A 24862-nucleotide genomic window follows, 5' to 3' on the forward strand; every position below is an offset into this window, starting at 1 on the left:
AAAGTAGTAAAGGAAAGTTTCAGGGAATTTCTTCAGCAAAAAAATATTGTAGGTAATAAAAAGCAAGGAAAATGGCTGAAAGTAAATAAAACAAGAAAAATCTTTAACTTTGACTGAACCGAAGCTATAACATTCTTTACATGTTCATTTTTTACAACGTAAAAGTGTATAAAAAGATCTTTGCCTTTATTTTGGTTGGTCAGTTTGTATGGCAGCTATATGCTATAGTAATCCGATCTGAATAATTTGTTCGGGGTTTGTAGCGCTGCCTTGGATAATAATCTCTGTCAAAATTCGTGTGAAATAAAAAAAATGTCCATTCAAGGCTTTGAATTTGATCGGATATATATATGTATTATAGCGCTGCTTTGAATAATAATTTGTATTAAATTTCGTGAAGATACTTTGGCAGCTAAAAACATTTCCTTACTAGCGCTTGATTTCGATCGATCAGTTTGTTGGAGCAGCGTCTTGGGAAGAAAAGGACATGTGTAAAATCTCAGATCGAATATCTCAAAAACCTGTGGATATATAATACAAATAGACGACCATACCTAAATCGGCTCGGCTTGGCAAGCTGATAATATATATATACATACTCTATAGGATCTACGGAGTTTCCTTAGAGCTGTTACAAATTTTGTGGCAGACTTAAAATGCCCTGCTCAGGGTATACAAATATTGTGCGGAGAGTAATGTCGCTGGAACTAAATAAAAATATTTTCTCCCAAAAGAACTACCCTAAGCGCACTTATTTTAGTCTTTCTTTGTTCGGTTCGACGGAATATGTGTAATGTAGCCTAGTAAATTTTGAGTCAGGGTCGGATCTTAGAGCATTTGCAAGAGAGAGCATACCACACAGGAACTTTGATGGTGAACAGCCAAAAAACCTTTTACTTTTAGGCAAGAGGGAACTTAGTAACATCATAGAGATCATCACGACCACACCTAGCTCCAAAAAGTTGATTTAAGTGGCCTCAGCAGAATGCAGAGCATGTGAGGAGTATGATATGATTCTGGAACATATCCTTTTTGAATGTCCAGCCTTCAGCCGGTTGAAACGGTATCCCAATGCTCTAATTAAGGGGGTATTCTATCTAGAGGCATCAACTTCAGGTAATTTTTGAGCAGTTATAAAAAAAGTTAATTAATTATTTTACTATCCATTTTTTATTAGTTGTTTATTAACATCATAAGAATACAGAAAAAAATCAAAAAATTTAAAAAGTTAAAAAATTTTTAAATTAGTAGCTGATGAATGGCCTGATGATGATGAGCCGGTGGGTCTCTAAAAATTGGAACACCACGTCATATCCACGATTTCAATCCTCCTGCAATCTAAAATAAATAAAAAATTATTTAACTAGAATAATGGTACAATGTCTGGTTTTATGGAAAAGTGGGAAAAAAGTTGTTTATCGAAATGGCGACTGCCGGAAAAAAAACATTTTTTGTACCACTTTTTTTTGACTGTTTCGAATTTTTTGAAAATAGTAACTTTGGAGATGTGGATAATTCCAGCCATAGACAAGTCTATAGAGAAGACTCTCTAAAAAGTTCCCGTAAATCGGTCCAGTAGAACCTGAGAAATCGTGGGTGTCGTTTAAAAAAAACAGTTTCGAAAAATAATGTATATCAACAAATCTGCTGAGATGCTGAATAAAGCTTAATTACGCCTCTCTTTTCAACCAACCAAACAACCAAATTTCTTAGTGATTTGGGTCAAAACTTCAGTACGGTAGATGATAATATTTTTTACAGAATGCTTATTTTGTCTACAATATTTAATTTACATTACATAATTACTGTAATGCAATTACAGCACTACAGTAAAATTATGACTAATATTTAGCCAAATCCATTTAACAAAATAAACAATGACAATGAAGAATCCCTCAAATTATTCGAGGTTTTAAAGACACTAACTTGAAGTGGAAAATACTGTTGCATACATTGGGCGTACAAGCGAGCGCAGGGTCTGAGACGGTATGACGGTATGACAGATTATGTTAATTCGTGCAAAGGCAGAAGTGATACAAGTAAATGAACTGCACACTACCACATATAGGATTGCATTTTATGCTGTGTATGGCTGTGTATATTGTATATGTGTATAACTTTGGATGCACTGTTTGCTTTATTTAGTCAGCCTTTTTGTTGTTGGTGCAAATGAAATGTGACACGCGCGGAAATGAAACAAACAACCTCGTGTTGTGTACTCAATCGTTCGTGTGTCAGTGCGCGGGTGCTTACAATCGTATATGTGTGTGTGCATATGGGGTCTACCTTCGTCTGTGTAAAGTTGACTTTTTGTTGGATAACGCGTCTTTCGTGTTTATTTGTTTGTGCGGCATTTTACATTTGTTTGTTTTTCGTTGCGGAAAATGACACAAAAATGCATTAAAAGCCGCGACATGTTGGCGCGGCGCAGTGCGATCCACATCCTCAGAGCAGAGAAAGGCTCGACTCTGTTTTGCTACAACAATTACGTATATGCCCTGCAAGGAAATTCCGAGGTAGTCAGACGTGGAACTAGTTCAGAAGCAGAAAAATTTCGTCTATTTCGCAACAGCTTATGGCGCTTAAAATACGCAGCATACTTAGCATGTACCTTAGAACAAGCAGCTTCTCTTGCCTCACTTTTTAGAAAAAAGTTTCTGCTACTGGAGGCGGCGTCTTTGTTGTGATACGTTTCCAGATGTTGCATTTTCCTGTAGAGCCTCTATACTATATGAGTTTGTCTATGTGCATATATTTGCGGTAGATATTACACGCCGCAAAGTGCCACTGATGCGCTGAAGTACACATTTGCGATATCGCAGATGGAAAATATTGGTGCCAGTATATATGCGAGTACAGTGTTTATAGTTGTAAAGTGAAGTGAAAATTAAATGTATAAATGAATAAAAATAACAATTATTTCATCCAAAAGTGGTTCTACATTACCACTTATGTAACCGGGTGTTTGTTTGGGAGAATTATAGAGCCAAGTGTGAAATTTGAAATGACTGAGTAATACAATATATCGATTCCCATTAATCATAAACGGATATGTATATTTTTGTAGTGAAACCATGATAGAAAAAGATGAAATGTTTATACCGTTTCTGCCTGGGTTAGTGCAAGTGAAGTTATGGATTACTGTTCCACCGATATTTCGAAGTTCCCTTTCGAAACGAAGTAATGTTAGTAAGAGATAAATGATGATGACATCCTTTGCATGTTTGCACTCAACCAAAAGCTTCTACTCTCTTGTCAAAATAAATCACATGTAAAAGCAACAGCAAAGTCATCGAGCTGAACCATTACAAGAGAGTATTAAGACCCCTCATTAGTGTGGTATAGCCACTTTTTTCAGTGCTACCAAGTTTTGTTTTGCTTATTTTAGATCAGTTTTAGTAGTGTGAATGGTTCAAATGAAAAATAAAAATACAAATTTCTTTTATTCTTGTAGTTTCAAAACTTAAAACTGAAAATCAAATATATTAATTTATAGAACACAAAAATAAAGGTTTATTACAATGTTTTTTAATGCAAAAAAAAATTTCTTCACTAAGAAAGAATCATAACACAATTGCGCATGCGTCAGAAGACATGCTAGCGCAAGGTTGCACCACAAGTACTGCCCGTTTGTTTGAGCATCTGGTACAGTTTGTTCGATTCAATGGAGAGTAACGCTTGACAAATCGAAGACAGCTCATATGAAATAAATTTTAAGGGTTTAAATGTCTGTTTCTTATAGAGAAAAATTTCTATTATAGGAAAGGTGTAATGAATACAATTTTGTATATCATGAATAGTATTATTGTCTGTATTATGTCGTCTCGAAATATATTAAGCTTTTTACTGAAATCTACCTCCGTGCGGCTCCTTACATAATCTTACATAGTCAAAATATTCAAAATAATAAAAGAAAGAGAGCGGGAAATGACAAACCCAGAAAAAATCTCAACTTATCAACAGAGAAGCAAACAAACAACAAATAAAGTGTCAACGTGATTGAATTGTGAGTGAAAATAATGAAGTTGCTTCATAAATATTACTTAAAATATATATGCAAAAGGGGAAATTATACTTTTATGCGCTCATATGTTATGCAAGCACGAAAGGAAGAATTCTGCATATACACACACACATGTTGCACTTATATATTGCCACGTACACATATGTTTCTTACCACCAAAGTCGAAACGTATTTCTATACCCTGAACAGTGTATATTAAGTTTGCCACGAAATTTGTAACACTCAAAAGGAAACGTATTAAATATAGATATACATAAATGATCAGCATGACGAGTTGAGTCAATTTAGTCATAGTCCCTCAGTTTCTGATATATCGATTTTAAGTTTGGCACACATTATTTTCTCCCTCGTCCTCATTTGTCGGAACTACCGTTATCGAGCCACTTTAGCATTTAGCATTTAGCTGCCATAGAAACTGAACTATCAAAATCAAGTTCTTGTATAAAAAGCTTTATTATCTGTGAAAGGTATTATAGCTGCAGTGCAAACGAAGTAAACGTCTTTTCTTGTTTTTGTTAAAATTGCTGCACCTGACATTGTATGCGTCTATACAGTTCTTCCAACTTATATATATATATTGTATTTATAATACATAGTTTACCTGTCATTTGTATTAAGATTAAGCTGACTCTCACAGTTAAGTAATTAATCCGTTTGCTTCTCAGTGTGAAATTCGCAGATATTAAATTTTCTTTTAAAAGCCAAATTATTTATTTGAATGCGCTAAATTGTACATCAAGTTCCGCCTACCACAGGCCTTGACTCAGGCATTTCAACAGTGACTACTTTAACCACAAACTCACTTGCCTAATTCGTAGGTTGGTTACACGTATCCACTGCTCACCCTCCTTACCTCTTTTCTACAACAAATATAGTATGGGCGTTAGCCTGTCGTTTTTTCCACTTTTTATAATCTTCATGTGGGTGCCAGTGCTGCCAACAAGGTGCAATAAATATGAATAACGAGCACGACGTGAGTGCAGCAAATAAGCCAATGAAAAGTAAAAGCAATGATAACAACAACAATGAGCGCCCATCAAGAGTAGCTACAGCAAAATAGTATGGTTGCGCTAAGTTGCGAACTGGGTATCACAGTTTGAGACTCTGAAAAGACCATGCATGCAGCTAACCCAACACATTTGTGAATACATGTTGCGCTTGTGTCCTGCGGCGTTGAGCTGGGAATGTGACATAAACACAGCACTTTCCGACTTTAATACTTTAATGCAAAAGTATCAAAAAAATATTTTGGCGTTTTCGTTTTGTATAATATTTTATGAATGAAACGTCTCGCTTTGCATGGGAAAGTTAAAGATTGAAATGCGAATATATACATATGCTTGAGTAGAGAAGTATTGTTAAGAGCTTAATCTATTTGTGAATTTCAAAAAATCGATTTTCATTTTGCATTTATATCGTATCTGCATATATTTGAGAATATTATTCGAAAATTTAAAATTGACTGGCAAAACTTTTCGGAGATACGAGCGCATTTGTAAGAATTTTTTAACTTAGTGTACTACGATCTAGCATTTTCTAAAAATAAAAGAAGAACAAAAGTTGAATTCGGTTCGGTTCGGCTATATATAATCTGAACGATTTCTTCAGAGATTGTACGATTGCCTTAAACAATAATTCGAGCCAAATTTCGAGAAGATATCTCGTTAAATAAAAATTTTTTCAATATAAGGATAATATTTTGATCGTTCAGTTTGTATGGAAGCTAAGAATGGTATATGCTATAGTGCAAGTGTGCAAATTCATATCAATATCTCAAAAACTAATTCGCGTATATATAAACAGACGAACATGGCTAAATCGACTCAGCTCGTCATGCTGACTATTTATATAGGTATATATTTTACATAGTTCCCGAAGTTTTCTTCTGGGTATTACAAACCTCATGGCAAACTTAATAAACCCTGTTCAGGGTATAATTAAAAGGAAACAACTCGATAAAATATTTATAATATATAAGAAATTTTCTCAGTACTTGTGTTCTTTTTTTATTCGCCTAGTAAGCTATGACCTTTGTTAATCTCTCTTACAAGTTTTTCACATATTGAGTGACATTTGAACTGCACAAAATTTTGGTAATTTTTCATGCACTTTCACATGTATACTCTTAAGCTGCAAAGAGAAAAGTAGCTTAGCTTTTACGAATTTGCTATAACCTCTATTTGCTTTCAACAAAATCGATTTTGGCTTCGTTTTAATATAAAGTTTTTAGTGTAACAAAAATTAATTTTTAATAAAATTAATAACGTTACTAAATATGTGTGCGTTGTAAAGAAATTTGCTCATCATCAATACAGGTGGATAAATTTGGAGCGTTTGTTTATAATATTAAAATGTGCTATTTCCTAATTGCAAATATACGGTACATATACCCAAATAACATTTTTTACAATTTTTGTATGTATCTTTATCTATCTACTTTTTCACGGACTCCTGTAATACCGTATAATTGTCTATTTGAAGATAATATAATATAATGCAAGCTCCTATCAATACCAATTTTGCTATGGCAATCAAGAAGTCACAAGTTAAGCAAAGCTGCTATAGATTTAACTAACGGTTGCTTTACTCATTGATGTATAACGAAGAGTAGAATTGGAGATTTTTTTGTTTTTTAATTTTACTGCGTCAATTCTAATGCAATTGATATAGTAGTTTTTATTTTAAATTCTCAAAAATCGCCCTTTTTGAGTTGTCACATGAGGCGTGCTTCTTAAGTTATTTAGAAATGGCTTCAAAGTGCAGGCTCCGTACTCGATAATAGCTGTTGATCAACAAGTGCTTTTAGTTTAACTTTCAAGGGATTATTTTTCTGCAATGCTAATTCTTATTATTTTGTGCTATATTTTTTTTTCACTACAACACAATTTGCGGCGGTTTGCTTTTTTGTGTTAATATTTATTTATTTGGGCACGCCTAATGAGCTTTTGATTAGTGGCGGCAGCACGTGCTTCGCATATCAAATTGCGCGTTCGTGTGCAGTCTTGCTACCCTTATCGCCGCGCGGCTGACCATGAAAGGGCTGAGTGCTCACACGCTATTTAAGTAATGAGCATTTAATATGCTACCAGCTTTGACTTCATGATCACGCATAAAATATTAAAATAATTGTTATGACAAAGAAATGTAGGTAATTTAAATTTTTGTGAATGGGTGTAGCATAATACCGATAAAATGCTGAATTATGTGAAATTTGCACATGTTGGTGGTACTCTCAGATGTGAAGAATATTTTGGTAGCACTTGGTTCTGAACGTTCTGGCTGCAGCTCTATGTATTAATGCCATTTTACGAGCAGTACATTTTAATCCAGTTCCTGGTATAGTTTAGTAGCACCCCTGTTATTCTCACTCCGACGTTTATGCAGCGTTATTGAAACTGCATATTCTGAAAAATTTTGTTTGTATGTTGATAGGTTGTACCTTAAAAATAACATATATAAATTTTAAATCGATATCCCAAGTCAAAAAATATTAATTTTTTTCCTCCACAATCGCACTCTGTATTTTTAAAATAAATATAAAAACACCCTTAAAATTTTGTAGCAATTGACATAGTAGTGTTTTTTTTTATTTTTCCAAAAATCTACTTTTTTAAGCTTACACACTAGCTGTGTTTCTTTATTTTAAACATTTGTAAATATATACTCTGATTATTAAAGTTTCTAGTGATTGAAGTATTATGTTTTAAAGTTTGGACACTATTACACCTGCAGTGATTTCTTAATACCTACATATATGCGTATGTTTTACTTCTCTAATATTGCATAGCTCCAAGAATGCAAAGGGGATGGAAATTGATTGAAATCACATCAAAATAAAAAGCAACATCGTTTCTAATTAAAACGTACAAAACAGTAATGCCTTTATGTATTAATTTTAATTGGTCATTAATTAATTTGTTATTGTTTTTGTGGCTTACAGACAAAATACAAGTAGTGCTATAAATATTTTCATTCACAAGCCACATAATATTTATATAGACCCCCGCTGCTGGCACTCGCACCCACCCTAAAGCGGAAATCGTCATAAATAGCTAACGTTTTTTGCGATAATTAGCGTATTTTATTATATTGCGAGTAACTATGTGATTACTTTATCTATAATAATTACATTATCTCAATTAAAAATTAATTGAAAGTATATTAGATTTTAATGCAATAATATCAGGTGCTATTTGCTTAAGCCAACAACAATATTTCAATCTATTTAGGCTTAAAATAAATGTAAATATTTTTTTTTAATTATCTAAAATTGCACGGGGTCGCCAAACAGGGGTGACACGTGAAACTACAAAGTGCATTTTAGGCGACTACCACACCCCTGGTGGTGCTAGGTTGGTGATTGATGATGCTAATGGAAGCACGTAGCATTCTCCAGGCGAGCCAAAGCGTTTGAACCAACTAGTTTACACACTCAGAGGCCGCCAGATGTCATGAAAGGGTGAACAACAATATATAATATGTCGACTAGTGCGTTAGAATCTGCTATCCTTTATCGACTTTTAGTAAAAATTTCATGACATTTCATCTATTGGAAGTGAAGCTATTGCATTTTAAGTGTCAGTATGTTTTTGTCATTGGTGCGAAAATGAGCTTCGAACAAAGAGCCAACATTAAATTTTGTTTTAGAATTGGTAAAACTTTTACCGAAAAGTTTTAATTGATGAAACAAGTTTATGGCGATGATTGCCTATCCCGTAGCAGAGTGCACGAGGGGTTTCAACGTTTGCAAAGTGGTCGTGAGGACATAAATGAGAAATGAGCCGAAACCCAAAAACTCGCGCCTGGAGAAGTCAAAAGTAAAGACAATGCTGTTTTGTTTATATGATTCCAAGGGTATTGTCCACAAAGAATTTGTTCCACCCGGCCAAAACGTTAATTAGGTATTCTACCTTGGAGTTTTGAAGCGTTTGGTGCGCCGTATTCGACGTGTTCGCCCGAATATCGCGATTATTTGACCAAAAATCACATTTTAACAATCAACCACTCTCCGTATTCACCTGATATAGCACCGTGCGACTTCTACCATTTCGGAAAAATGCATTTGCCGATGAAAGGAAAGCGTTATGCAGACGTGAAGGCCATTCAAAAGGCTTGCACCGGCATACTGGCGGCCATACCGGGCAACGAGCTGAAACACTCGTTCGACATGCTTTTGGACCTTGCAAAAAGCTGTATTAAAGCAGAAGGAGACTATTTTGAATAAAATTAATTGATTTTGCCGATAAAACTATTTGTTCTGTCTTTTTTTTAAAAGTCCTGTTTACTTTGGAACGCACCTTGTTATCCATAAAGAATTTAACTTATAAGGAAATATATCTTTAGCAGACACAAAGTAATAGAGTTTACTTGGTGTTCTACAAATACTTGTCCGTGTGGCATACCATATTATACGTTTAGTTCCAAATTACGTGAATCTTACTGCCGGCGGTATACTTATATCGTATATTTGTAGGTACATATACTTGTATGTATATTTTTTTTATATTTTTTTTTTAATATTTCAGCGTGTTTTTTGCTACCAGGTTCATACAAGATAAATTGAAGCGTTCCTTATATGGTGGTGTGTGTCTTCACTCCTTAGATGATTGTGTTAGTGTCGCTATACTTTGACTTCAATGCGCCTAAAAGTGATGTGCTCTAAATAATTTATCTGTCGCCTTTATACAGACAACCAAAATGTACCATATTTTCATCTAACCTTACTTTCTGCTCACGCACACATCTGCCATATGTACTGTATATTAAGTATGCACATCAACGGCGCACTTAAGACATGTACATCTAAATAAATATATTCACCATTCATCACTCAAATTACATAATGTTTATGCCAGTGACTTTAGGTGAAACACTTACACCATCATGCATGATAAAAATATGCAATCGTTTCCAACAAACCACTTCGATTTATAATCAGCGCCGTGCATAAAAGAATCAATATATAAAAAGGGCGACATCATCAGTGAAAAAAATACAAACTTTACACAGAAACACACGCACGAATGCCTACCTGCATATAAATTCAATGCGACAGTTAGGCGTTCATCAGCTCCACCTCGTTTCAATCCGATTTCACACACACCCACCTCTGCGAGTCAACCCCTTCACTTTCGTTATGTCAGCTGTGCAACAACAAAACGCAATGCGTCGTCTGATAAATGTCAATCGTGTTGACATTTTCCTTGATTGTCGGCAATTCTTTCGCAAACACAAAGTGAAAGAAAATGACACACGCACACATACACATACACACACGTAACAGCAAAGGTGTAACTCAACACATTGAGTAAACGCCTAAATGTATGCATACACCAAGCACTTTTGACAAAATAAGATAAAGTATGTTCTGCTTTTCTTGCGATTTCTTAATATCCACGTTCAATTTTTGAAGCAAGTAGCTTTTGTTAATGCCATTGAGAGCACATAAATACCGCAGAGGAAGTTGAGGAAGTGTACATGTAGCCATTTAAAATTTAGCGTGAGTACTAATCTCACTTATGCCTGCACGTGCGGAAACAGATATCTGTACCTGCTACATGTGAGCGTATATTTTATGAAATGAGTGGCACCTACCAGGACAAAGGCGCAATAATAGTATATTTATACCCTGTCTGTCTGCCTGTATGTACGCGAACTAATCCATCAGTTTTGGAGCCACCAAACTGAAATTGTCATGGTATGAAAAACTTTTTATTTGACAAGATATCTTCACGAAATTTGGCACAGATTGTTGACCAAAACAGCTCTACGATCTCCGAACAAATTGTTCAAATCGGAAAACTATAGCATATAGCTGTCATACAAACTGATGAATAATATTCAACTCCTTGTACGGAAAACTTCTTTATTTGATAAGACATCTTCTGAATTTGTCATTGATAATTGCCGAACAAACTATTCAGATCGGACTACTTTAGCATATAGCTGCCATACAAACTGATTAAAGTCTACATAGATAGAGGTCCTACTGTATGAAAATAAATGAGTGTATAAGTCATTATGTTTGTGAAATATCGTGATAGTAAAATCTAAAGTCTAACCGTCCAACGGTCGAATCGCTGTGTAAATTCATATCTGCTTTTCCCACTACTCTCTATACTTCTCGTCTTTATATAATGCTAATCAATAATATTTCTGATATGTATTATACATTGATAAATATTTTGGTATTTTTTCAGACTCAATTAAGTTGACTAAATTTTTTTAAATTTTTATTTAATTATAAACGTAATTTTTTATAATCGTACGGATTCGATTTGTTTAACTAGCGCAACACTGTTTTGTAAAGAGGCAAACAAATTAATTGCAAAACCAATTAAATTTGCTGTGCCAAATAAAATACGAAAACATACATGTGTCAATATTGTACTTTCACAAATTAGTGAATTGCACATTTAACACTAAACATGGGCGGCAAATAAAAAGTCACCCATAACATACAAAGCTACAAACGCGTGAGTACAAGCAAACGAAATGTTAAATAAAAATATACGCTTTTTATTTGCACGCAAATCAATTTTAAATCAACCAGCGGTAAATAAACAAAAGTTCTAATATATACATATACCTATGTTTAGGAGCATACATATATACACAACATATATGTATGTATCGCCTTTAGCTTTGTTAGTGCTTATGTCACGGCTTTGATTCACTTCACAATTTCGATTGCATTTACAGCGAATTCCGAGCGTATTTGCAGCGCCACGGTGCTTAGTTGCTACTTCTATGCTGCATTAGAGCGCATTGAGCGTCGCATTCAGCTCAAGTGTTGTTGTTGTTGTTGTGCCGTTATTTATTTGTTTTTCTCCGTTATTACCGTTAGTCAACATAGCTTTTGCAGGCAACTCTAACATCAATTTATTGACTTTGCGTAAACATTTACATTTATCACTCATACGCCCCGGTGCGCCGCACACGCCGTGCCGCGTACACAAAGGCAGCGAGTCAGCACAAGCATTCCGCCGGCACGTTGTCAACGCCGGCTTGTCTATGCGCGCAAAATAACTAGTCAATTGCTGTGCGACAGACAGGCTCACAACCAATCAGTCTGACATGCGGACAGACGGACGTACGGACGGTGTGTCAATCTGTTGGGCGGTTTATATAAAATTATTGCATCAGTCATTCAGTTTGCCAGCGTATAAAAAATATTAAAAAAATGGAGCAAAAATGGCAATGATAAAGAGGAAATTTCTATTGAGCGTGGCGCTAGCGTGTGAAAATTAAATAAAAACAGCGCATTTATCCAATTTGCCGTTTTTCCGATTTATTTGATTTTCCAAATGATTTGTTAGTAGCCAACTACTGTCACCCTCGGTCCCTCGCTACAGCCGTTTGCAATGAATTTGGTAGAGTAAGCGAACGCTTACTGCTGTTTGCTTTCATAATGTACAGGCAGCACTCTCTCAATACGTTAACCCCCACAATCAGTGCATTCGAGTGCCTTGATCTTAAATCAGCCGTTCGTTAGCTGCCATAAGTCATAAGTTGTTATGTAAATATGGCAGCGTGCGAGCAGAGAAAAAAATGTAAACGCTGTAATTTAATTTTATTTATCTCTTTCGTTTATAGAAATCAATAACCATTTAACCCTATTCAAAGCCAATTCAGATAAGTTTAACTGCGGTTTAACTTCGTTTCGGTTTGCAATATGAAAATTAACTAAATTGTTACCGAAATTGATTTACCAATTAAATTATTGTCTATACTATTCGTTTGCAATAATTTTTATTCCTGATTGTCGCGCCATTTTGGTAAATTTATTGCACCTTTATTGCATGACAAATTGTACTGACAGTTTGTTGACTAAGAACTATTTTTCTAAGTTTACTACAAAATGAAAGAACGTTTTATTTTAATTAAAATGCATCTGTATTATTTAATATAATCTTCAGCTAAAGTAATATATTTTTTTTAGTTTTCCTCTTACATTTCGTGACAAGTTCAAAATTGTGAAGCTGCTAGGCCTTTTTGAGGGCAATCTTATTCCAAGAAGACACTTTTCGAGTCTGAGAAAATAATCTCTAATCTCCTGAAGCAAGTGTGGCGAATCACTTATTAGCGTAGTTCATCCATTTTAAAATACGGCTCAGTTGCTATGTTGTCACTGTTATTGTTTTTTCTCAGTCATTGTTCGCAGCTTTTTAAGCTCACAAGAAAACTGTCATTTTTACACATATATCAATAAAAAAAGTGGGACAACTCAAGCATTTTCACATTCAAACCATGTGCTCTCTGTACCCATATTACCATAACACACTACCATTTTACAAAGTTACTTTTTTGTTTTTATGTATTATTCTCTAATTTTTTGTAAGAGGTCGTAGAATAACTTTACACATATACTATAAACGTTTATTATTATATTTATTCAGATTACTTGCCCATGACAACTGCAAATTCGAAGCCATAAAATTTAACTTTCTCTACAATGCATGTATATAACTACGAATTTTACTCGTTGCTACTGTTGATTTGATTTCGCTAAATAAGTTAATTTACACACTTCAAATTTGACTTCCTTTTCATTACTCTCCCAGTATAAAATCAGAAGTTCATTGATATAATATTTCCAATTATGAATTTTGAATATTAAGCATGTATTCAATATTGTATTTACTTAATGAATAAACCATAGCTTCATAGATATGTTTTTTGGTAGCCCTGAATTATTATTTATGCTCGTATGTATTCTTTATAAAGACGTCAAGATGACTACAACCTAATTGCCCCACTTACGAACACTCGTAAGTTTAAGCCTCGGTCGAAAAAAAAAATTTGTTATGAAAAGGAATAGTAAACCTAATAGCGACGAATAGTTTAAAGATCTCAGGCTAAAGGTTAGGCAAGGTCAAATTTCAAGTACGAGTCTAGCAAACTTAAGCTGTGGTTTAAACGAAATCAAGTAGCCTACAACCAAATCCACTTATCATTTTAAACTACGCCTGAAACATTTATTTTATAACAACTATAACTCAAACATCTTTGAATATATCGAAATAGTATCTCATATATTTCAACTCTCATCTACAAATAGTCGAAATTCGATTATATTGGGAATTTAGTCTCTTTGTAAGACATCTTAATGAATCTATGTAGGCAGCCTTCTCAGATAATACACATATAGTGCTGATTAAATGGACAAATCGGTTTAGTATATAATGAAATGATTTTCGTTGTTCTGGTTGACTTTATGTTATATATCTCGGTATGTACCTTTAAAAAATTATGTGTGCGACTTATATTCAATGTATCGTAAATAGGTAGGTGACTCACCCTAGCCCCCATATACTAAAGAATGTAAAGAAATATATATCGAGCATAGTTTTGTATAAGCCAAAAGTAGGTGCTCCCGTATGTAATGTTCTATGTATATGTGAGATATTTTTTATTGGCATTAAGTGAACATGTTAACTTAGACATAAGTGCTATAATGCCTTTGGTGCCAGAAATTAATGAAATCGGTGCATATGTTCTCCTAAGCTCCTTATTCCGTTCTTCTAGAAGATGGTAATCGATAGAAATTCTTCCAATAACGAGTGTTGAATTCATATTCAACATTTTTATTATAAAGCCGAAATCTGGAAGTACTTTCATGCCTTTGATTCTTACAAATCGCCAGAGTCTAGAATGGTCGGCTGCACACGAAATTAGCCTTTCCTTACTTGCTTATAATGCATTTGAGCTCTTCAGGTCATAATTAAATAATATCCTCACTAATTGGCATAAACACTGTTAAAAGGCATTCCGTAAATTCTATATATTAGAATTTATTACATTTCAGACTTGCGAAATGAAGAAATAGCCTTATAAGTAGCTGACAGCACATGTTCTCTCACATAACAGACAGATGTAGCGTACATAAAAGCATATGACGGATAGGAAATGTGCATAACAACTACTGGTGGCATGCCTTTGTATGGGCATGTGTTGCGGCCAGCAGCTCAGGCGACGGATGGGCGCTCCAGCATTATCTCCACAGCTTGCCGGCTGACTTATTAAATAGTCGGCTACTTAGCAACTAGGTTGCGTTGCTCTTAGTTCAATGTGTGTGTTTGTGTGTACAACTCCAAGCAAAAGCAAGGATGCTTGCATATAAAGGTAGGTATGGCTTTGCTTATTAAAGGGCTCACATATTTAATGTTAATTACTTGTGCAAGTATGTAATGTAACTTATTCGCTTCTCTCTTCTTCATGGGCCGAGAATTTCTCCCTGCACGCCCTGAGCTCGCATACAAATTTCAGCTCTTAGTTACCGTTAGCCTGTTAATTATGTTTTTAATTGAAATTAGCCATCATACATTGGAACGCACATATTTTCAAGCTTGTATGATGTGTAAACAAACTGGTGGAGCATATTCAAAACTTCAGTATAAAATTACTAACGATGCAGATGTGAGTGTGAATTCAGAGTGATACTAACTTAAATAGTCTTATTTCATTGAACGTAAGGCATTGCCATTCAAATAAACAAAACTTAGGGAGTCGCAGTCATGCCTACCAGCCAGCAGGCCACTTAGCCACTTAGCCAAATCACTCAGTCGACTTTGTGTACTATTTGTTCTTGTCGTAGCTAATATTGTCATTGTTGTTAATGTGGTTTTCCTACTTGAAGTTGTTGTTGCCTGTGTTACAAGTGTGTAATCTCAGCTACGCTGGATAAATATTTTCGCTTCCGTTTTTTTTTTTACTACTTCGTTTGCTTTCTTATGTCTACATGTTTTTTTACTGCCATTCTTGCCTTCTGCAGTCTACGTTCCTGCCTTTAATGGCATATTGTTCTTTTCGTTAATAGTGTTTAAGTGACAAGATGCAAATAAAAGCTTTGCGCCTTTTCATGCTCACATTAACGCTTTGTGTTGGGTAATATTGGAGTATTATATTAGAGATTAGGCTGGCGGAAAAGTGGAAAATCTTACATGGTTCTATATTATTGCTTACAAATATTATTGCCTGAATTTTATCATTTAATGAACCGAAAGTTATAAAGAGAATGCCAAAGTGCAAATTACATTGAAATAAAATATTTTGAGTGTTGTACTCATTTATGAAACATACCAAAGAGTCTCTTCAAAACCTGAAAAAAATATTTTCATCGATCTTCTTTTTATATACAATATATAATAGATTTCAGTATATTTGAAAATATTCTACGAAAATTTGATATTGAACCGGCATACAGGTTTTGAGAAATGAGCGTATTTCTAAGATGTTTTTAACAAAGTGTATGTGTAATCCAGTCCCAAAACTTTAAATGCGTTTTTCTCGAAACGCTGTTTTCAGAGGCGATGAAAACAAATATCTCCAAAACGACTGGACTGATCAACTTCAAATTTTTACACGACCTTCTTAGACATATCAGCTAATGATCAATGTAATACGATTTTTTTATAATAGTTTCGATTCTTAAGCCACTTTGAAGTGTAATTTTTTTCACAAAAAACGGCTTTTTTCTGAGAAGCCACCATTTTGTTGTCAAAAGTCAAAATTCGAACTAGGGCTTCGATCATTTTCTGTCTTAATCTATTGTAATAAATAATAAATGTTTGATTTTGGAATTTGAGATAATTTACTTAGAAAAAGTTTCCCTCCGCCAGACAAGTTTTTTCGGAGGTTCTCTTGAAGTTCGGCGTCCGGATCAAGGGTATGGAAAATTTTTCAAAAAGAATCGCAAATCATTAAAGTTCGATTAATTCTATAAACGTACATTACTTTTCTTTTTATTAAGTACATAAAATTCCTTAAAACGCGTTGGTCAAAAAAAAAAAAATGTTTTTCTGACTTGCTGGATATTACTCATTTAATGCAATTCCAAGATGCAGTTAGTCTTTGTATTCTTTATGAGTTTTAAAAGTATTTATATAATGAGCAAAAGGTATTTAAAAAAAACTCTTCCATCCGGAAATCAAGTCATTACGACTACTTCAGCGAGTCCGACTTTCGAAGCGTTGACTCCGCCGCAGCCTTGACCACTAAATGTAACAAAGTCTTGTAAAAAAGTAACAACAAAGCGCAATTGAAAACTGGCTCGTTATGCATAGCTGGTGTCCGTTCTTCGCCTGCAAGCGTGGGCCGCAGGCAATTGGAAAATATACACACTGTTGCTGCAGCAAATTGTTGGAGCGCGGTTATCGTTCAAAAAATAAGCAGGCAACAAGTAAATGCAAGCGCAAAAATTGGCGTAAAGCATGCATACTTACAAGTGCAATTTGTTAAATAATGGAGAAAGTTAAAATAAAAACAAACACAATAATTAAAATTGTATTACAGTAATCCTTTTAAAACGTTTTTCTAGGCTGTGTATTTTATTTGCTTTACTTCCTCAACTTATTTTCTTTACATTTACACCATATTTGAACGCACCGCTAGCCATTGCGCCTGCAAGTATGCTTCAGTTTTTATTGCTGTGGCAGTCGGTCGCTCCTTTGCTTATTGTTCGGCTCATGCCCAGGCTGCGAAGCGAGTGTTTTGTTGCTGCACGTTACTTCATTATAATTCATATGTTTTTTACTCTCTGCTTCCTCGCATTTACTTCACATTATTGCTGCCGTTTATTGCTTGCAATTTTATTGCAATTGTCAGTGCTATATTTGCATGCAATCGCACAAGGCAAGGCTCAGTTTCATTTATTTTGCCTTATACTTTTACGAGTTGCGGACAATTATGAAGAAATTTAACTGAGTTTATTGCATATTCTCAAGGCCAGCTTGCCAACGTTTGACAAGGTTTTACGCATTTCTTTTTTGGTTGAAATGTGAAAGTGGGTCAAGTTCTCATAATATTGACATTAAAGCTTCTGCATTTTTATAGAAATACAAACTCAGAGTATATAAAACTTTTCATTAACACAGATGGTGTTCTCAGCCTTTAAAGCATTAATTTTAAAGTGGTTTCCTTGCTTGTAAAATTTTTAACTTTCACTTCGTATTTTCTTTGTAGTCGATCTCCACAAAAAGGTATAAGCAAGACTCTTGGTTAAGAAACGCTCGGACACACACACACAAAAGTAGCAAAAGAAAAAGGAAAGTAAGGAAAAATACACGGTACTACTATTCGCCTTAGCCGTTGCTAGAATCACAGTCACAGTGTTGCCACCTAATCTACTCTATTCCACAGTCTTCGTCAGCACGAAGATATATGTGTGTAGAATTACTGCTTTCACTGCTGCTGCTACCTCTCCTTCTGCGCCAATTTTAGACATTCCTTTGCAGTCAAATGCAGATGCGGCGCTAAGCAAATGGAGCAAACAAGTTGCACGCACACCAGCAGAAACCACATTCAATAGCTTGTCTTCAGTGGTGTGTGGGCACAAAGTACGCAGGCCAAGTTCATTTAAGCACTTATATTGAAACATACATATTTGCACTAGCAGCAGCTCCCTCGCAAGCCTTGCGTTCACGTTCGCCTTCTACGGTGTCAAACGGCAGTCCGCAAACAAAGCTTTTAGTTGAAATCAAAGGAGTAACGAAATACTAAATAAAGCTTGTAGAGTGACGGGCAATTGAAACAACACTGATTGTTGCAGAGCTTCCAAAGCAGAGATCGTGTTAAAAAAATGCTGATAGATTTGTAATGTAAATATCGAAAAACGTTTGCACACACAACCGAAACGCTAAACAACTCAAAAAAAACTGTTTTTTCTAGAGAAAGATAATTTTAAAGTTCTTAAAGCTTTAAGCTCTTAACTCATTTATTGCTCCAGTTAGAAAGCAGCGTAATAATTTCGTACAGTTATGCATTTGTATGAATGATGCACTCGTATGCAACTCGGCACATAACCGTTATTCAACATAATAAAATGGTCGGCAAGGTTTACCCTTGCCTTATATTCTATTAAATCTGTGTTGATATTCCTTAAATGTTTGTGTATGTGTGTGTGTGCATGTGCGTGCCAGCGGCATGTTGCATTTCTTGCATTCCAAGGTTGCGTGCAACTGCACATAACATTTCGACACGACCGTTACAGGAAGCCTTGTAAATTTCTACGCTTATTTGAATTTGTAGTGTTGCCATTTTATTATTGCCACCTCCGTTCGTGCTTTGTTGGTTTAAGAGAAATTGCGTACTTTTCATGCTGCTATTCACGCCGCTGCAACACTTGCAACACATGCATACACTCTCATATAGATGTTGCATACATATTTACACGGTAACAACGCTCCTGATAAAGGCCTTGTACGTGTGCGCCATGAGGCATACAAGGCATTTTACTGCCGTCGCAAGCAGGTTAGTTTTGCATTGCAGTTGGCAGCTCCGTCCAAGCGATTTACTAATGCCTTTGTCTGATTACGCTATTTATGGCATAATAATGAGTGCGCGTGCTAAGAAAATTTATTGCAATAATTACAAACTATACCACACCAGACTGATATAAAAATGTATGCGAGCAGTGAGGATTGTATGAGAGATTTTTTGTATTTTATACATTGTGTGCTTACCACTCTCTCAGAAGAATGGCTTCTGCGACCCGCATTTACAAGAATAGACACTAGACAAATTGAGATCCATTTTTCAGGGTACACTTAGTGCAATAGCCTAAAATACGATTTTTGGGAAGTTTTGCTTTAAAAATATATTTATTCATATTTTGCGTACACACAGTAAAATTTTTTTAAAGAAAATAAATAAATATTTTTCGAATTAAACTTTATCTCTGACGGCGTTATAATAGAAAGTCCACCACTGCTGCAATGATATAGACACTTATTTTTATGTCCCCGTCCACCTCACTTCTATTCCTCTCTTCTCTGGAAGGGAAGGCAAAATTAGTGACCGATTTCAAGTTTACTTCTAATGGATTTGGGTAGAAACAGTATGTTAGAACGCCCCTTATTACAGTCGACTAATCGAGCGAATTTATCTGTCTAAGAGCTGATTTCGCTGTCGCTTCTTAGTTTTAAAACTTTGCTAATTATTAGAAAATAAATAATTGTAAGCAGTTAAACTCGTCTCGTAAATTTCAAGCTCATGGGTACTACATCTCGTACTTACTTAATCATATATTGTGCGTTAAAACTAAATATATTATTAATCAATGGCAGTGCAAATTTCAAAAAGAAATTCAGACCTCAGTTCTAGGCTGAGTTTTTGGTAATATACAATCAGCTTTACTACAAAGCAAAATTGGGAATATTTATAAATTTACTTATATGTCTATTGTAGTGTAACACACAATATTTATAGCAAGTTTCCTTTCTTTACTAGAAACTCACACACACATTTCTTAAACGTCCTCAGAAAAATATATTGCAAACCCACACGTGGTGGGAAAAACCTTGAGAACTTCAATCATTCGCATTCAGTACATGCACTTTCTCCATCTTCTTGCGCCCCTCACTCGCCACATTTGCTTCTTTCATCTTTCTTGCAGGTAACAACTCTGCTTAAGAATGCATTATTTTCCACTTCGATAAAAGTTTCTAAAGTAGTTTTTGCACTCTGAAGTATTTTATTTTATTTGGTTAGCGGTTTGGTTTGGCAACTCACACACATAGTTTTGAAATCTACACTCATCCACCTGCCAAACAGACGTAACCCGAATCAGCTGGGCAAACTACGAACTCACAAGTACAAGTGTATGGACAAATAATATAATATTTAAGTTGTAAAAAGTCTCATTAGTTTTTACACATGAAACCGTTGGATAGTGTAGGAGAGTGGGCATGTGAAGATTACAAATAAAAAATGAGACGTAAGTAGCCTTGAACACTTGAAATGAAGCAAAAATTGCTGCAGACACAATATTAAATTCAGATAAAAGTAAGCGCGCAAAGAAGAAGCAAGTAAACTTATAAAATACACGAACTACAAAAACGATGACAACAGGGGAATGCAAAAAACTTTGGATTTAAGAATCGTGTGTGAAATAATGTAGGTAGTAGGTAGGTAGGTCCAGTGTGGTAATAATTTTACAAGACACTTCAAGAAAAACATATGAGCACATAAATAGGTGTACAGATGTAGATAAGAAAGAAAAGGAAAGAGTGGCCGATACACTGGGGAGAAAACAGGAAGCCGAAAATTGCAAACATTTTACCAGTATACACACACACCATATGTCAAGGACTAATAGAAATCCACTGAAGTAAAAACAAAGTGTAGCACTAGTTTTTTTAACTGTATTTAAAGAATACGGAAGGAAAGATAAATAAAAACAATTTCCAAAAAGGAAATTGTTACAAAAAATCCACGACACAATCCTTATGACAACCTTTCTCTTCACTTCATATTTTTTGGTGCTAATATATTTCATTTTAGTGTGCTCGTTCAAGCAAGTGCAAACTTTGACACACTAAATTGTGTTAAAAGTAAACAAAACAGGCTACAATGTTGGGCTGAACCTCATTGTAATACAGGTGAAAAAGTTACGGAACCTATAACATACTTATTAATAGCGTATAAGAAAAATTTGTGCTAGTGTTACATGTTGCGCTAATTGACCTTTTAAACGATGGGATTTCAGAAAATTAGCATTAAACAATTTACGCCAAATATCCGCAGCAAGATAAATATCAAAAATAATACTGTGAAAATTCGAACGATACCGAATATGATATGTCCGCATCTGGTCTTATGATATTGAAAATTATTTAATATTAAAAAAAAGAAATTGTATCGAGTAAAATGCGTCAAATTGCAGATATGGGCCACACAGCACTAAACAGTGAGCTTACAGTGAGCTTACAGCTCGCAAAGCTTTGAATGAATTGATATGGTGTTCGGAGATAATTTATTTTTTAATGAGTGATAACGGTGCCTAGTCGATACGTTTTCTTAGTTGTCTATAAAATAAAGTTTAATTTTATATCTATGGAATATAAATTTTGTGTAATTCCTTCTTTGAAAAGTACACTTTTAAATTTTTTTACCCGTGTTGTAGAGAAGTATAGTGATGTTCTATGCACAAAGTATGCCCAGAAGACATAAAAAATTGAATAACTTCCAAAAAAGCATTTTTATTTCACAGCCAACATTGAACTCAGCGAACTTTGCATACGCTGCAAAAATTTTGAATGATTGAAAGTGGAAGTGTCTGACTTGTGAGTGGCATACGAAAGTAGCGGAAACACGAAAAGCTCGAAAATTGGCAACTAAATAAGTAATGTATGGCTACATGGAGAAAAAGCATAGAAAAAATTCGAAAAAATGCGGGAAATCAATTTGAGGTCAAAAAGTTAACAACCAACAATTGTCCGACGGCAACACTTTTGCTTTTAAAATAGCAAATTCCAAAAGGATAGCAAATAAAACATTCCAAAAATTTCAGCGGAACCAAAAAAGTTGCAAAGAAATTAACAACTTTATGAAAGAAAAGCATACAGATTTTTTAGTGCAAAACCGATTTTATGTAGTGCTGAAACAAGCATAGAAATGCAAAAAATGGACTAGATTGGTTGATTGGAGAGTTTTTAAGTTCTGAAGGTTACCACAATAATCTCGCTCAAAGAAAAGTGACATCAAAGTTTAAGTGCAAACGTTAATTAAAACTAAATTATTTTTTCTCTACAGCACAGAGTTTTATTTGTCACAACTTTAATGAATAACTGAATATTTTAGCCTTTCAACAACATTATGATCAAGTTGTTTGATAAAAACTATAAATATATTAACCACATAATAAGATTTTAATTAAATGTTTCGAAAATATTGACATGTAATTAGCTTTAAACTCGATTTCCAGCATAATACTTTATTACACTTACGCTTTGTTAAAAACTCATAGCAATTTCTTTTTGCAGCACAACTTTATAATATTATATGAACATGTAATCAAATTTACGTATGTAAATATTACGAGTTTAATATGAGCTTAAGATAATGCTTACAAAAACATGTGCAAATGCGTGAAATATAGGACACTGTTGAATCCTTACAGGAAATTTGCAACAGATATTAAGTACATATTAACAAACTGATAGATCTGACTGCCTACTGTTCTGTATAGTGGTCTTTGACTATTAATAAATTACAATAGTTAACCGATCGAGTATTATATCAACAAACAAATTTTATGAATATTCTTTGAGCAAATCAGTTTTCCTGCAGGTCTCTTTTGAGCAATCACGCACCGAAAATACATAACATTTAAAGCTACCCAAATCGGATTAAAGTAATCCATAGCTGTGATTGTGTGTGTGCTAACACACACAAGCTATATTATTGTGTCTGATATCAGGATTCACATTTATTAAGTAGAAAGTTTACAACACTATATGTGAAATTGAGGCGATGTGTTTAAGCATTTGGTAAATTAAACTTTGCAGCTCATGTGGGAAGGCATTTATACCGAATAAACTACGAGTACATAGATTGGTGTAGAACATTCCTCATGGAAAGCTTAATGTGACTAATGTTTTGAGAGGCATTCTTAAATTTTCTTTTTGTTTGATGAGATGAATTTTCTAATGTGTACTGCGATGTGAGGGCTTATTTCAAGAGAAACTATTTTCTAAACATCTGACCTTCTTCCTGTCGATAAATTGAGTACGTATCTCATAAAATAATTTCGCTATTTCAGCAAATTGGATGCATTTTCCTTCTACTTGTATGTAGCTTTCAATAATATAGAGTACTCTAAAATATAATAAAAGAGTTTTCTAAAATATAATGAACATTTTAAAACAAATATTGTGTGATTTCAAAGAGAAAATTTATGAAACTACATATACCCGATATGGCGTCTTTCCTACTCCGTCAATATATGAAGTATCTTAATAAGACTAAGTTTCGTATAGTCACTTTGTGACGTTATAAGAAATTTACAGATTTTACCCAATTGACTTGAATCACGATTTTTCTAGCAGTGAATAAGATAGGATATAAAACACGAAAGTATAACTGTATCTTGTCATTAAACAAGGTGGTACCGAAATTAGTTAGCGAACCCCGTTACTATGTTTTTATACTAAATTCTGCAGTTCCCACATTTTACCCTAGATACACGTGATGTTAGATTCGGCATAACCTAAAGCAAAATATTTATTCCATTCATCCTTCCATTTATGCTTTTTCCTCTATTTATACGTGAGGTAATAACTAAGTGCAATTAAGAGGTCATAAACTAAATAAGATTATTTGCTATTAACTCATTTGAAAGTGTTAGAAAATATGGTAGATTGGTGACATACACACTGCACCTTTTAGCTGTGGTTTACTAAACTTCAAGCAGGGATTACTTCTCTTCGATTCGCATTAATATAGCATAACACAAATCGGGTCAAACATTATTGCAAGTGTGTCGCAAAGCCACTTATTGTTCAGTCACTTTTTGGGGTTTGGAAAAGGTTCAATAATAAACAAGCAAACACGCGTTTCACCAACTCACGTGATTTTCACGAAAATAAATTAATCTCTGCGTGAAAGCATGTGTGCTTTAATAAAAGGCGCAAAACACGGACTGCAGCTGGTGGTCCTGATTTTAAGCTACTCAAACGTAAGCAAGCCAATGTGAATATAACTCACCCAATAGGGAGAGTTTGTTGAATTCTCTGCACCGATTTCAGGCGAAAATGTGGTGGATTTCTAAGATATTAAAATGACGAAGGCAAACGAGAGCACAAAAGCCTTTTTACACTCATTTCTCGTTTCTCGTGCTGAGCTTCTCTATGAGCAATTAATGAGTGAACTGTTAGAATTTGTAAACAGAGCGAAAAACACTTTTGAGCTAGTTTTTCTTTGAGGCCTTGCAGAGCAAAAGTGAGTTACTCTTTATGGAGTCAGTTTGCTTGGATGGCAAGCAACAGGTAGCATTGATATTATCTGAAATTTTCAATTCACCTCATGTCACTTTGAAGTCCAGGATTTAGTGGGGTATTA

At 34.5% G+C, this 24862-nt stretch overlaps 1 long non-coding RNA gene across 1 annotated transcript; it reads right to left on the reverse strand.

The window, feature by feature from the left end:
• Positions 1–1151: 1151 nt before the first annotated feature.
• LOC118680420 (uncharacterized) lies at positions 1152–24434 on the reverse strand. The gene is made up of 2 exons (XR_004975960.2): positions 24184–24434; positions 1152–1338 (listed from the first exon to the last, which is right to left on the reverse strand). It is a non-coding gene; the product is annotated as an uncharacterized lncRNA (long non-coding RNA).
• Positions 24435–24862: the final 428 nt, after the last annotated feature.

Source organism: Bactrocera oleae, chromosome 3 (genome assembly GCF_042242935.1).
Source record: "Bactrocera oleae isolate idBacOlea1 chromosome 3, idBacOlea1, whole genome shotgun sequence".
NCBI classification, from domain to species: domain Eukaryota; kingdom Metazoa; phylum Arthropoda; class Insecta; order Diptera; family Tephritidae; genus Bactrocera; species Bactrocera oleae.